At 41.8% G+C, this 14636-nt stretch overlaps 2 protein-coding genes across 3 annotated transcripts in view; one reads left to right on the plus strand and one right to left on the minus strand.

The window, feature by feature from the left end:
* The window catches only part of LOC123500411, a 48036-nt gene that overhangs the window by 22482 nt on the left and 10918 nt on the right, over window positions 1-14636 (minus strand). The gene's annotated exons all lie outside the window — the stretch shown is intronic.
* Window positions 5535-14636, plus strand: part of LOC123500412 (ankyrin repeat and protein kinase domain-containing protein 1-like) — a gene marked incomplete at its 3' end in the record, with an annotated part of 48848 nt that continues 39746 nt past the window's right edge. Inside the window, 1 exon segment of the mRNA XM_045249130.1 lies at window positions 5535-5798.

Genomic DNA, 14636 nt, shown 5'->3' on the forward strand with positions numbered 1-14636 from the left:
AGGAGGAAGGAAAAAGAAACGAACAGCAAGGGATTACGAAAAGAAAACAGAAACGAAATAAGAGACACCTTTATCATTAGCAGGCAGTCTTTTCAATTTCAAGCAAGCTCTTCCTCCCTCTCCTCCTCGTCCTCCTCTTCCTCCTCTTCCTCCTCCTCTTTCTCCTCCTTCTCCTCCTCCTCTTCCTCCTCTCCTCCTCCTTCGTGACTCCTGTGTTGGGTAAATTAATGGGCCCTCTTAATTCTCCCTTCCTCTTAATGACATCGGCCATCCATACAATCTAACGCTCCTATTAATCGCATTTTTAGAGTTTTTAATTACAGAGTAATTTACTAGAGTTCCCCGTGTTGAAATTCACACACGTAGGAGAAAAAAGTAATTAAAAGTGTGGATTGATTTTTTATTTGCATTGATGGAATTCGTGATGATTCTCTCTCTCTCTCTCTCTCTCTCTTTTTATGTGTGTGTGAACCTTTACCACGCGTACCGTAGGCTACCTCATCCCCCAAATCCCCCCCAACACACCAGTAATTCCCGCCAAATAGACAAGACAGATTCGCATGGCTTACTTTTTCCTTCATTAAAAAATTACCGTATTATTGCAGTTTCGTAGGATAAACTCTAGATGGTTTTGTCCACCCTTAAGATGTTGCTCTTACTATTTACAACATTCCCACTAAGTACATTACCTGTCTTAAATTAATGATAATATTGCAAAAGATCGGGGAATGTGCTGTGTTTGTCGGGTTTTGTTCCACTACAATTTCGTAAAATAAACTCTAGATGGTTTTGACCACCATTTTGGTTGTTTATATTTCTATTTACAGTATTTCCAATAGGTACTCTATCTGCCGAAAATGAATAAAAACGTTGCAATAGGTCCGAGAAAGTGTTGTGTCTGTCGGTTTTTCTCTAAGACAGGTAGACAGGTGCACATAGACATCTGTGTGCTCATTTGAGCCATGGCTACCATATATCACTCACAAATGACTCCGCCACCCAGAATCCCCGATTCCCCAAAGGTCCCCAAGCTTGTTACACATAGGAAAACAAAATATAAGATAGGTTATATTAGTTGAAACTGTAAATTTACCAAAACTATCAACGAATAGTAAAAAAAACAAAACATAAATAATCACATATACAGTGAATTACATCCTCACTGAGTTTCGGAATAGCTAAACATGTATATACGGAACTATAATGTAAGAAGGTTTCCTAAAAATTGCTGTCATTTCACCTTACTGAGCAAAGGTAATCTAATTATTCAGTCATATTTACAAGTTATTGCTGCTTTTGTTACCTCAGAATAGCTCTGCATAGAGCTTAAAAATGCTCTCAAGATTTATGAGTTTTCAAGATTTTGAACTCCCCGGCTGATAATTAAGCTTCGCCAACAATCTCAAGGAATATAGGAATTTAGCAACTCCTAAATTTTGATCCAGGATCCACCACTGCTCCTCACTGACAAAAGTAGCAAAACACGCGTGTCAATAAGTACTTTGGATAGTCACTAAGTTCATTATTTTAGCAATTAAACAATTACGTGACTCAACACATGGAAAAAGTAACAAACGAGTTTCATCAAGATTTAATTGAGTTCCCCATCAAATATCTTCGTTTTCTTTAACAATTGTATTAGTCATTCTCTCTCTCTCTCTCTCTCTCTCTCTCTCTTTGGTTACATAGTAGTAATTAGTTACGTAATATAGTTTTAACCTGGCAGCAGTAACAGTAAACAATAATAATAGTCTTGAATATTATTAACATCGCACGTGCTTAGAAATCTGACCACGTACACTGTTTCAAAGCTAACCTCCTTTCTACATTTCAATCACTAATGCCAAACTTGTCATGTCTAAACTAACTAGATACTCACTCTCCCGTCGTAGTGTTAAATCCAAGCAGTCACGTTATAATAACAATATCCATAACAATATCCACAACACTCTCCACAACACTGCCCAGACAGCATTAACTCTTAGACGCTCTAGAAGTGGAAAGGAGATTAACCGACCTTTTACCTATAAATGTAATTCTTTCCCTTTTGAGTCTAATGGTTGCTGGTGCATAAAAAAAATATTGATAATTTATATGATATACTTCTATTCATTTCTGGGCATGTGGGTTTATTGATATTGGCGTTTTGATATTTGTTAATGTGTGTTTCGTGGGTTTAAATCTCGTGTCGATGTTTCGGTCATATCTCAAATTCATCTCGTACTCCTTTCCTTTTTATTCCTTTATTTTCATCTATTAAATCTCCTTCCTTCATTCTCATTTGTGATTTCCATCCCTCTCTCATTCATCCAATCATTCTACTTCGTGTTTTCAAACCCTTCTTAGTTTCGAAGTTTATTTTTGAGAAAAAAAAATGAAATGATAGCAGTGTCCCCTGCACATTCTGTCTCTCTCTCTCTCTCTCTCTCTCTCTCTCTCTCTCTCTCTCTCTCTCTCTCATCTTTATTCACCTTTATTCATTCTTTCCCTTCCTCTCACATTCTGCTAATAATCACCTGTTTTCTCTCGTTGTTAGTGTTGAGTCAGCAAAAAGCTTAAAAAGGAATGGCCATGAAGGAAATGACTGCTCGGTTCCTGATAAGATATGTATATAATGGAGACTGAAAGGATGGGAAAGAAAAGTGATGGCCAAGGAGAAAACTGGGGAAAAATAAAAACCGAATATATGGATGTGAACAGAAATAACGAGGTGTTAAAAACAGGAAAGATGGATGTGAACAAAAATAAAGACTGTTTTCTAATAGAATGTTAAAAAAAAACAACAAAAAAACAGAGTAGCTACATAAAGAAAAAGATAGAGGAAAAAAGAACGTAAGAAGGGAAAAGCACCCATCAAAGACTACAATAAATAGATTAAAGAAAAAAATGGAGATGATGAAAGATAGTGTTGAGTCCCCACCAAGTACAAGGGGGCCAACACGACGAAGATATCCTATGACAAGTGTAGAGGTATACAGCCAGGAGAAGGCAAGGAGAACCAAACACGGCGAGCTTCAGGTGGTGACTGACTGTGTATTAACCCCGTCCCATATACATCACATCGTATCAACACAGTTTTTATAGTAATTTTCACAAATTTCACCTACAGAACACAAATAAAGTATCAAAAGGAACAAATTATACAAATTGCATATATATAGTGGAAAATAAATAAGAAAATGGGAAACTTATAACAACCGTCAAGTGAAGTCCCGATTAGCTGCCAATTAACAAGTAATAACCACTTGGCAGATCCAACAGATAGGAAGCAAATAACAAAAAGAAAAAAATAAAAGAAAAAGATTAGGAGAAAAGAAAAAGAGGAAAGAAGGAATGGAATAATACACGAAAACTGACTAGGGGGAGAACAACACGGGATGCAAAATGCAAAGAGTTAAAAAGGAGGTCAACAAAGAGAATGCAGAGGACATGGAGGGAGGACACAGGAGAGAAATGGAGAGGGAGAGTAGGGAAGGGAGAAAAGGAAAAGAAGGAGGGGAAGAGAACGCGAGATCAGCAACACACACACACACACACACACACACATAAGTAAAAAAAAAAAAAAAAAAAAAGTTTTCAGCTGTTAATAAAAAAATAGCACAAAGAGTCACAAATAATGTAGAGCAAACAAACCCAAACATGAACACAAGACACACATACCTGGCCGCCAGGAGTGTTTGGACTCAAAGGAAAGAGTATTTAATTGTCACTGCCTCGCCGATCATGCAAACTTGTCTCCCTCTAACCATGTCAATGTCGAGGTGGAATTTTCTACATGCACTCCTGTTTCTTACTTCCACCCACCAACCAACTTCACAGGTGCAAGTGTAAACACTTTCTAGTGTTCGTCTGGCTGTCTGTCTTTATGACTGTCAGCCTCATCTTTTTATCTGTCTGCGTGTCTGTCTGTCTATCTCTCTCTATCACTATGTTTATCTATATGTCTGTCTGTTTGTCTATGTATTTCTATCAGTCTCTATGTCAGTCGATCAATCAGTCTGTCTCTGTGCATTGTTCTCAGAAAAGTTACCATGTATCTCAACAAAAGTGTGTGGTGGGATTAGCTAGGTAGATCAGAGCTAAGAAACAACTGAACACTGTTTGAGGAGGATCGCAATATCTATACTGACTCTAAATGTCGGTCAGCTTTCCTCACAGTTCTCGTCGGTGTTCTTTCACTTTGTGGCTTACTCCAGCAGGGATCCATTGTGGTATCTCACACTGGACTCTTAACAGTGTACGTGCATCTTTAGAGTGAACTGTGTTAACTCACGCCTAATTAATGATAAAATATAAAGATTACGTATAGTACTTTTAGATCTTTCAAAAATATTACCATTGCGGTTATTAGTCAGCTCAGTTATAGCAAATTAAACCAAAATTCCAGGTCAGCACAAGAGAGAGAGAGAGAGAGAGAGAGAGAGAGAGAGAGAGAGAGAGAGAGAGAGAGAGAGAGAGAGAGAGAGAGAGAGAGAGAGAGAGATAACCCCTGTGCGGCGACTCCATGGCTAATGAATGGATTCCCAGCCCTCTAAAGTGGTTCAACCACTCCTTTTACATGTAGTAAGTGTAGCAATGTGGTCAAATTTGAAGGGGGGGAGGACCTTAATTCGTAAACTTTTTAGCGTACTTTCAGCATGGTTTTATGCACATTATACAGTGGCAGTGTTATTTCAAGATATATAACGAATCAAGAAATTACAAAATGCACAAATGCAATAGAGATAAGAATGAAGATGTGTAGAGTTTGCGAGATCAAGCGAACCAAGGCGAGATACCACAGTCTGCCATAAGGAAAAGCAGAACAAGCCAGTGATGTATCCTCGTGATAGAAAGCGCAAAGTTATCAGCACAGACTATAATAAAAATTATCTTCAAAATTATATTGAAATATTTCACCTTTGATATTATTCTCTATATATGAAAGTACCATTAAAAAAAAAAATCAGATATATGTGGAAATAGAAAAAAAGAAAGTGGAATAAGGACGCTGGTTGCGTTGGAAAGATGAAACGCAGCCTGCCACCTAATTACAACCTTCATGTATAGTTGTTACTTACGAAACATGAACAGTTGAGAGAGAGAGAGAGAGAGAGAGAGAGAGAGAGAGAGAGAGAGAGAGAGAGAGAGAGAGAGAGAGAGTATATTTTTCTTTCTCTGGAAAACACTACTGCAAATCTTACACTACATAATTGTATCTACGTGCAGTATCGGGGATATCGATACGTGCAGTATCGTTGGCATAACACACTCTCGCTACAAAGGCAATTCTAAAAGTCTTCAAATTGTTACAATTATGTACAAAATAGTCAAGCCTGTTGTTGGTCACTCTGCTGCAATAAGTCAAGTTTCTTGATCTACAAAACAACACAAATCAGATATATACATTCTGAGAGGAACGTGCATGCCAAGGCCCGACCATCACTCATTACTATCATCAAAGCAATGCATTGCCATCGCGATTCAGTCACGTATCGCTTTCAGCATCCTGCTGGGCGTGGCCCGTGGGTGCCTGTTGCTTCCTGTTGGGCCAGTAGTGTGCACTCTAGTCTGGCAGTGTTTGTCAGGAAATGAGTGCACATGCACGCGCGTACACTCACATAGATACTTGCGCTGCTACCGTCCCAGAAAAAGGTGTCGCTCTTATAACACTACGGATTACATAATTAGCACGTTTTAAACCCTGCACATTCCATAGTGTAGTGATACAGGACTTCGTCTGTGGTGTATCACACACCATGACGTTGCGGCGTTGCCAGCCATCCTCCCCTTAACGGGCCCTTGGAAACAACACCACGGTGAGTTAGTGTGTATGTGTGTGTGTGTTTAGAGCACATGAACAGAGAGAGAGAGAGAGAGAGAGAGAGAGAGAGAGAGAGAGAGAGAGAGATTGTTTTCCACTTTTATTTATATTTAGCAAGGTTACCGTGGGCTTGGCAACATTGTGTTTTATGGTAGTAGTAGTAGTAGTAGTAGTAGTAATAGTAGTAGTAGTAGTAGTAGTAGTAGTAGTAGTAGTAGTAGTAGTAGTAGTGGAAGGGGAAGTAATAAGTTTCCATTACAAAGGGCAAAGTCATCGTGGAGCTGGCAGCGGCAGCACCAATGAGTGAAAGTAATGCTGTTATTCTATATGCGTATAGTGAAACCTTTTCTGTCTATTGTGTTATTGTTACTATATCTACTACTACGTACATCTGTTGCCAGCAGCAAGACTTGCTTTGATAACAACAATAAAAATAAATAAATATATAAATGAATAAATAAATAAATAGATAAAAATAAATAATAATAGTAATAATAATAATAATAATAATAATAATAATAATAATAGTAATAATAATAATAACAATAATGATGATGATGATGATGATGATAATAAAAATAATAATAATAATAATAATAATAATAATAATAATAATAATGATAATAATAATTATTATTATTATCTTTATTATAATAATAATAATAATAATAATAATAATAATAATAATGATAATAATAATAATAATTATTATTATTATCTTTATAATAATAATAATAATAATAATAATAATAATAATGATAATAATAGTAATAATAATAATAATAATAATAATAATTATTATTATTATTATCATTATTATTATTATTATTATTATTGTCAAAGTATTATCATTATCTTAATTATTATTATTATCTTCATCATTATTGTAATATTTTACTTTCAAGTAAAATACAAGATAGTAAAATGCATGAAATTTGTTTCATGAGGTCTCAATAAAAGTAACAAACCAAGCCTCACACACACACACACACACACACACACACACACACACACACACACACACACACACACACACACACACATATACACTCATCTAGCTCCTCAATGAACACACACTGGCCGTCAACAAGCTATAAGAACAATCTTGGTCAATTCTACTAGTTAGTCGTTTCGCAGCTTTTCATTCAACATTTTAATGCTGGAGGGTACAAATAATTTTGAGTATCTTGATGGTCTACAATATAGTGACTTCAAGCTCCTTCCAGAAGGCTAGTTAACTGTAAGGACTGTAAGGAGTAGTATGATATTGATTCACATCTCCGGACAGTTGCTTTCTTGTATATATCTATGAGAGGGGTCATATTCTCAACTCCAAATGTCCTACATACAATTCTTCATTAGTTTTACAATGTATTTTTTTTTATTCAATGTTATAATTTCCGTATGTTAAACGAAACAGCATATTGAATTATTAATGAGTAAAAATATATCAATAATTTTTTTATTAATTATAAGTTTTCTTATTTGCCCTGGAAAATACATTCTAATTTTTTTTTTTTTTTTTTTTTTGTAAAGCACTACAGCATTCATATTAAAAAAAAAAAAAAATGTTATCCAGTATTGTTCCTAAATATCTATATTCCTTGACTCGCTTCACCACATCATCATTTACAAGCAAAAGTGAATGAATGTATGATGAAGCGGTGCACTTTATAACCATTTTTTTTTCTTTTTTAGTTTTTTCGACATTTACCTTTAAAGTTATTAGCACACCAAACCGCAAACTTTTCCCCCTCCTCTCGGTATGCAGTGTCGTCACCATCACACCAACCCCAAGGACTATGTCCTCAGCATACTAAACAACTGGCAGTTCTTTGCCTGACACACACAGGCGCCTGTGTATGTGGTGGACATCCCTGCTTCCTACGAGTGTTTGTGATGATAAAATATAATTTTGTACCTTAAAGCTAATATATTGTTATCTATAAGTCAAAAATATTATTATATCATAAAATCATATTAGAATTCACGTTCATTTCTTTCATTTTATTAATCCTTAGGTGACATTGAGTTGCATTAAAAGCATTTCAAAAGTATCTATATAGTATTTTGAGAAAATATTTAAAACCGGAAGTACGTATATCCATTATCTAAAATACCGAAACTATAGTTTACTCCAAGCGAGGTATAATAGCACTAGTTCAGGGGCGCTGTGAACCTTCCATTAAAACTAGTTGTGATTTTGCTAAACGTTTCCCTTTATGTCTCATAATTCAAGGGGGCAGTCACAGCCTACCCTTCAAAGACAACTCCCTTTCTTCACACAAAACTACATGCACTTACCACACACACACAAACACACATCCTTCACTTAAAACTCAAAATTCGTAATGGCGACTCCAAACCCAGCCTCTGAGTACCGTTCTGGGGAGGAGGCCAGAAATGTCCCCACGTCGGACTGCTTTCTCGGTGGCGACCTAAAATGTCTTCACACCTCCATCGACTTTTTCTTCATTAACCTCTGCAACATTCATGGTCTTAAATTTAATTTTCAGTCTGTAGAACATCACATCTCTTTTACTAAACCTCATCTCTTCCGCACCGAAACACAGCTGTCTGAAGTAACTGACAATATCCCTTGGTCTGTTTCCTCCTACTTTATCTATCCTCATTTTTGCTCCAAACCTGGATGTTGTGTATATGTGCGCAACGACCTAACCTACTCTCGTGCCCACGATCATGAATCTTCCGATTATTCCACATCTGGCTTAGACTCAACAGTCATTCTCTAACTAAATTATTTGTGCTGTGTATCTCTCCCTTAACCTCTCTGTATATAGCAAATTCTTTGACTATTTAACTTCAAAAGTGAAGCATATTCTGTTCTACCATTTTGCAGAGATCTCCATCCTTAGGGATTTCAATTTTCACCACCAGCTTTGGCTTTCTTTTCCCTTCACTGACCATCCTGAAGAACTAGTTTTCAACTTTGATATCCTCCATGACCTAGAGCAACTGGTGCAACATCCTACTCGTATTCCTGACCTTCTTGGAGATACGCTCAACATCCATGATCTTTTCTTTACCTCTCTTCCTTCTGCTTACGCTGTTACCCTATTTTCTCCGTTGGGTTCCTCAGATCACAATCTCATTTCTGTATCCTGTACTATTTCTCCAGTTCCTCTTCAGGATCCTCCAAAATACGAGCTCTTTTTCTGTTCCCTCCTACTTTCTCTATCCTCATTTTTGCTCCAAGGCTGGATATTGCGTCTATGTGCGCAACGACCTAACTTCCTCTCATGCCAACGTTCATTAATCTTCTCAAGTTTTCCACCATCTGGCTTAGACTCACTAGTCAATCTCTAACAAAATTTATCAGTGTTGTCTAACTCTCTCCCCAACTCCTCTAACTATAGTAAATTCTTTGATTATTTAACTTCCAAAGGGGAACATATTCCTTGGGGATTTCAATGTTCACTACCAACTTCACCATTCATCTCCCTTCACTGATCATCCTGGTGAACTAGCTTTAAACTTAACTATCCTTCATGACCTAGATCAAATGGTGCAACATCCTAATCGTGTTCCTGACCGTCTTGGAGATACACCCAACATTCTTGATCTTTCCTTACCGGTATTACCCTATATTCTCCGGCGGGGAAGGGGCTCCTGGGCCTTGTTACTGTTCATCGGGGAGTGAGGTGAGCGCTGGAGCTGCTTGGGGGCCTGTTCGGCGCGGGGGCCGTGGGGGTGCGGCTAGCCGGGGGCGCTCGTCGGACTGATGTTCTTCTTCTTGAGGCAGCGGCCGTTTATGTTGCCCGCGGCGTTCTTGTGTATGGCCAAGCGCTGTGGGCGGGAGCATGCGGGGGACACGACACGAGAGCGAGAGGCTGCGCCAGGCCTGTGGGAAGTGGCGTCAGTTGGCTGCGGAGCCGCACTTGCCGCCGGTGGGGTCGTGAACCGCAAGCTTCTGGCGGCGGAGGAAGGCGGCTTTGGCGGCAACGCGGCATGAGGGCGGCTGCGTGGGGAGCTCCATCTCAGGGGTGCTGCTCCCCCTGGACGACGACGAAGATGACAACGACGGCGACGACGAAGAGAGACTGACGACGTCGCTATCACCCCTCAGACGAAAACTATGGAAGTTCTGATGGACACGGCTGTGGTCAGGCGTGGAGGGCCTGCTGGCGAAGACGAGAACGATGACGAAGACGACGACGAGGAAGAGGAGGAGAATGAGGATTTAGGATGGGCTTTCACCTCACTGTGGTGCCTGTCTAGGGGTGCCGCAATGGGATGGATGGATGGATGGTTTAAATTTTTTGCGCTGCAACTACAGAGGTCATATAGCGCCTCTACAAAATTTTAATTAAGACAATATTTACGAAAAAATAAAAACAATTAAAACAATAATATAAAAGGCAACTAAAAATAATAAAATTGCAATAGTTAAATAAAACAATAAAAATACATATAATAAAAATAAATAAAGTTCACACTTTGGGGAGGAGCCCAGCTTCTCCCAGGTACTTATAAACGTCATGACCTGGGACCAGACATGCTGGACCAAGTACCTTTGAGAGATAGTAGACACCGCTATCTCTACTGCGACACCGGCAGAGGTAGCGGTGTCGTAACTCGATCAAACTCGGGCACTCTACCAGCAGGTGCCGCACGGTGAGCGGCACCAGGCAGTCATCACAGTAAGGCTGAGGGTCCCTGGTCAACAGGTACCTTTGTGTAAGGTACGTGTGACCTATGCGCAGTCGCGCCAATAAAGTCTGTGCACGGCGATCCCGGACATGGGAGTATGTCCACTGAGGGATAGTGGAAGTAGTGATCTCTCCCATTTTCGAGGTTGCGACCCCCGTTAGCCATCTCCTCTGCCAAATTGTTGCAACCGTCACACGAATTAGAGGAAATACATCTCGAAAGGGAACATGGGCAGGAGATGGGGCGCGACATGCTGCCTCTTTAGCGAGGCGATCTGTTCATTCCTGGAACACCTACGTGACCAGGGACCCAACAAAACCCAACACGATATCCTCTTTTCGTTAGCAGATATAGCCATTCCATGGCTGATAAAACCAATGAGTTAAGGGAGATAGTGGATGAGAGAGCAGTAAGAGCACTGCAACAGTCACTAAAAATTGTAAAAGACGAAACCGGGAGAGTAAAAATTATCTGTAAAGCTAGGACTATGGCAGACAGCTCCGCAGTAAGACGGAGGCCACTGAAGGAAGGCTGCCAGACCGATAAAAAGAGGGAAAACCACACTAAACCCAACGCCTGCGTCGGATTTGGAACCATCAGTAAAAACAGGATATCATCAGAATGGATAAAAAGTGTTCTAAAAACCGTGTGTGGGACAGAGCTGGCAGAAAATCCTTCTTGCCATCCATGGCAGGAGGGCATAATGATACAACAGGAAGCTGCCAATAACCAACTCGTGGGAGCCGGAAAGAGTAGGAGTGGGGTCGATAGATAATCCACCATGAGATTTGCCACTCGAAGGCCAAAAGGTTTAGGAGACTCGGTCGAGTGACATACGCCTGCGAACGCGAGTCCCGCAACATTGACAGACAAGGGACAGAATCAGGAAGACGGTGGGTGCGAAACCAACACCGGAGCATCGAAGACTGGCGCCGGAGGTCGAGCGGCCAGAAACCAGCATCCACTAGAAGGCTAGGTATTGGAGATGTCCGAAATGCACCCGTAGCCAAGCGGACCCCAGCATGATGCACGGGGTCAAGCGTGCGTAGTCGTGCATCCGTTGCGGATGAGTAGATCTCACAGCCGTATTCCAGCTTTGGAAGTATGAGTGTACGGTGAAGCAGCAGCAACGTGTCCCTGTCCGCACCCCAAGAGGTGTGACTTAAAACCCGAAGAAGGGATAGTGCCGTCCGACAAGACGCTTAAGAGAACGGAAATGGGAACCCAGGTGAGACGGTTGTCAAACAAAGGCCAAGATATCGAGTCGCCTCCACGCATGAGAGGCGTCTATTGGCTAAATATAAATCGGGTCTGGATGGACACCACGGTTGCGACAAAAATGCATAGGCTACGGTCTTTGAGGTGGAGAATCGAAAACCGTTCATGTTGGCCCAACTGGACACCCTATTGATTGCCAGTTGGAGCTTGCGCTCAATCAGTGACATCCTAGCAGCAGCAAAGAGATGCACAAGTCGTCCACATATAAAGAGCTGTGAACGCCATCCGGTAGAGTATCTATAACACCATTTATTGCAACTGCGAATAGCGTAACACTAAGAATACTTCCTGTGGGACACCGTCATTTAGAGCAGTAGCATCGGAGAGAACACTCCCACTCGAACCTGTAAAAGACGTCTGGATAAAAACTGCTGAATAAAAATAGGAAGGTGGCCACGAAGGCCAAAATTAAACAAAGACTGTAAAATGCCATGACACCAAGCCGTGTCGTAGGCCTTCTCCAGGTCAAAAAATACGGTTACTTGATGGTGGTGATTAGCGAAGGCCTCACAAATAGAAGACTCTATGGATAAAAGAGCATCAGTAGTAGACCTCATCTTTCGGAAGCCGTACTGTACCGATGACAGGTACTTCCCCCTCTCCAAGTACCACATGAGTCTTACATTTACCATCTTTTCTAACACTTTACAAATACAGGACGTCAAAGATATAGGACGGTAGTTCGTAGCCTGGAGATAATTTTTTCCAGGCTTCGGAAATGGGAGAACCACTGCCACAGCCCAAGAAGATGGAAAGTCACCGGTATGCCAAATCATATTATAAAGATTTAATAAAAGTTAAAAGCACTGTCAGACATGTGACGCAAGAAGGCATAAGGAATATCATCTGGACCAGGAGAAGAGTCATGACACTGGGACAAAGCAGTCCGCAACTCGGAGGCAGAGAAGGGACATTATAAGACTCCTCCAGCGGAAGAAAAATTAATGCCGAGAGATTCCATTCTCTGGCGGTGACGTGCGGCCGGGGCTGCAGGATGCCTCCGGGAAACACTGGCAAAGTGCTCCGCGAAGAGGTCGGCGACAGTCCTAGGGTCTGCCACCGTTCGCCCAGCAGACAACAAAACTGGTGGGGAAGGAGCAGAATACTTCCCAGCAATTCGGCGGACTTTGTTAAAGACATCCGTAAGAGGAGTGCGGGCATTAATGGAAGAGACATAAGCTTTCCAAGAGGCTCTTTGTGCCTCTTTCAAAACGCGGCGGGCGAGCTCGGCAGCGCCGAAAAGCTTCCAGGCACTGCGGGTCCCCACGATGTCGCCGGAGACGAGAGAAAGCTGCCCGTTTCTCTTGCACAGCTTTAGTGCATGCTGCGTTCCACCAAGGAACGGGACGCTTAGTAAAGCGACCTGACGTCCTAGGGATTGTCTGAAGCGCTACTGAAATTTAAAAAATCGGTAAAATAATCAACAGCCTCAGCACAAGTAGAAAAGTCAGCCAGCGGACGGATAAAAGAGCTAAGGTCTGTGAATCGAGGCCAATCTGCCTTGTCTAAAACCCAGCGTGGGGCCGGGACTGTGGCTCAGAGTTCACACATTCCAATAAAATCGGAAAGTGGTCACTACCGTGTAAATCCGGTAGGACCCGCCAATTAAAATCAAGGAAAGAATTAGATGTACAAATAGAAAGATCGATAGCTGTAAAAGTCCCAGTAGGACTGTGGAAATGTGTAACATCCCAGAATTTAAAATCTCCAATCCCTCATCCTCAATAAAAGAACCGATTAAAACCCCACGAGGATTACTAGCACCTTCATCCCACAATGGGTGACGGCCGTTAAAATCTCCCAACAAAGAAAAGGCGGAGTCAGCTGACGCACCAGGCCGTCAAGCTCACCCCTGGAGACAGGAAGCCGAGGAGGAGATATAAACTGCAAATGGTGTAGGATCGTCCCATAAAGACCTTAACAGCAACCACCTGAAGGGAGAGTTGAGTTGCAAGGGGACAACAGGTATGTCCTGACGGACTAGAATAGCTGTGCCACCGTGGTGGCCCTGGTCAGGAAAGGAGTGCTAAAAAGGCACGATAGCCAGGAGGACTAGAATAAGTACTATCACCTAGCATAGTCTCTTGTAGAGCTACACAGGCTGGAGAGAACTCCGACAATAAAGCTCGGAGTTCCCCACGAGGCGCGAAGGCCTCTACAGTTCCACTGTAGAAGCTTGAAGATGACTATTTGGGTGCAGTGGACGGGCGAGCCTTTTGAAGGCTGCCCGTGACTCACCTGACTAGAAATAATCAACCGACGAGAAGACACCGGGAGTTGAGATGTGCCGGGTCGTTGGACCGCAGCCTTTCGGCCTACCGGTGAGTGATGCGAACCATCATCACTCCTACCGGTCCTCGGAGGACGAGGTCAGGCTGGACTGCACTTTTGATACAGCGGTCCACGAGGGACGGCTGTGACAATATCATCGAACGTCTCCATGATAAGACCGTCCTCATCTCAAAAAGCCCGATCTGAGACGGAGGGCGTCATAGAAGGCTGGACATAAACTACTGGAGCTACCATTGCAGATCGGTCCGTAGAGGACTCATGATCATGTGCACCGGAAGAAACCTTAGATTGCTTAGGCTGAATAAAATCGATCGACTCCGCAGAGCCGCGGTGGTGTTTGGTCATGCCCTTGAAAGGCTTAGGCGATACAGGAGGCAAATGGACATCCACTACATGGGTTACTTTGGTCAAGTCCGTATTATTCTCGTCGCTTCTTGCAGATGACTCAACTGAGTCATCGGACAAAAGGGCAAACCTATTGGCCAAATGAACAGGACCACCCGCCCCAACAGAGCGAGAGGTAGCAGAAGGAGTTGTCTTTGGACCGGCAGACTCAGCTGAAGAGCGAGCGGCCAATGAAGCATAGGATGTC

This window comes from Portunus trituberculatus, unplaced genomic scaffold (assembly GCF_017591435.1).
Source record: "Portunus trituberculatus isolate SZX2019 unplaced genomic scaffold, ASM1759143v1 PGA_scaffold_224__1_contigs__length_96760, whole genome shotgun sequence".
Taxonomy (NCBI): domain Eukaryota; kingdom Metazoa; phylum Arthropoda; class Malacostraca; order Decapoda; family Portunidae; genus Portunus; species Portunus trituberculatus.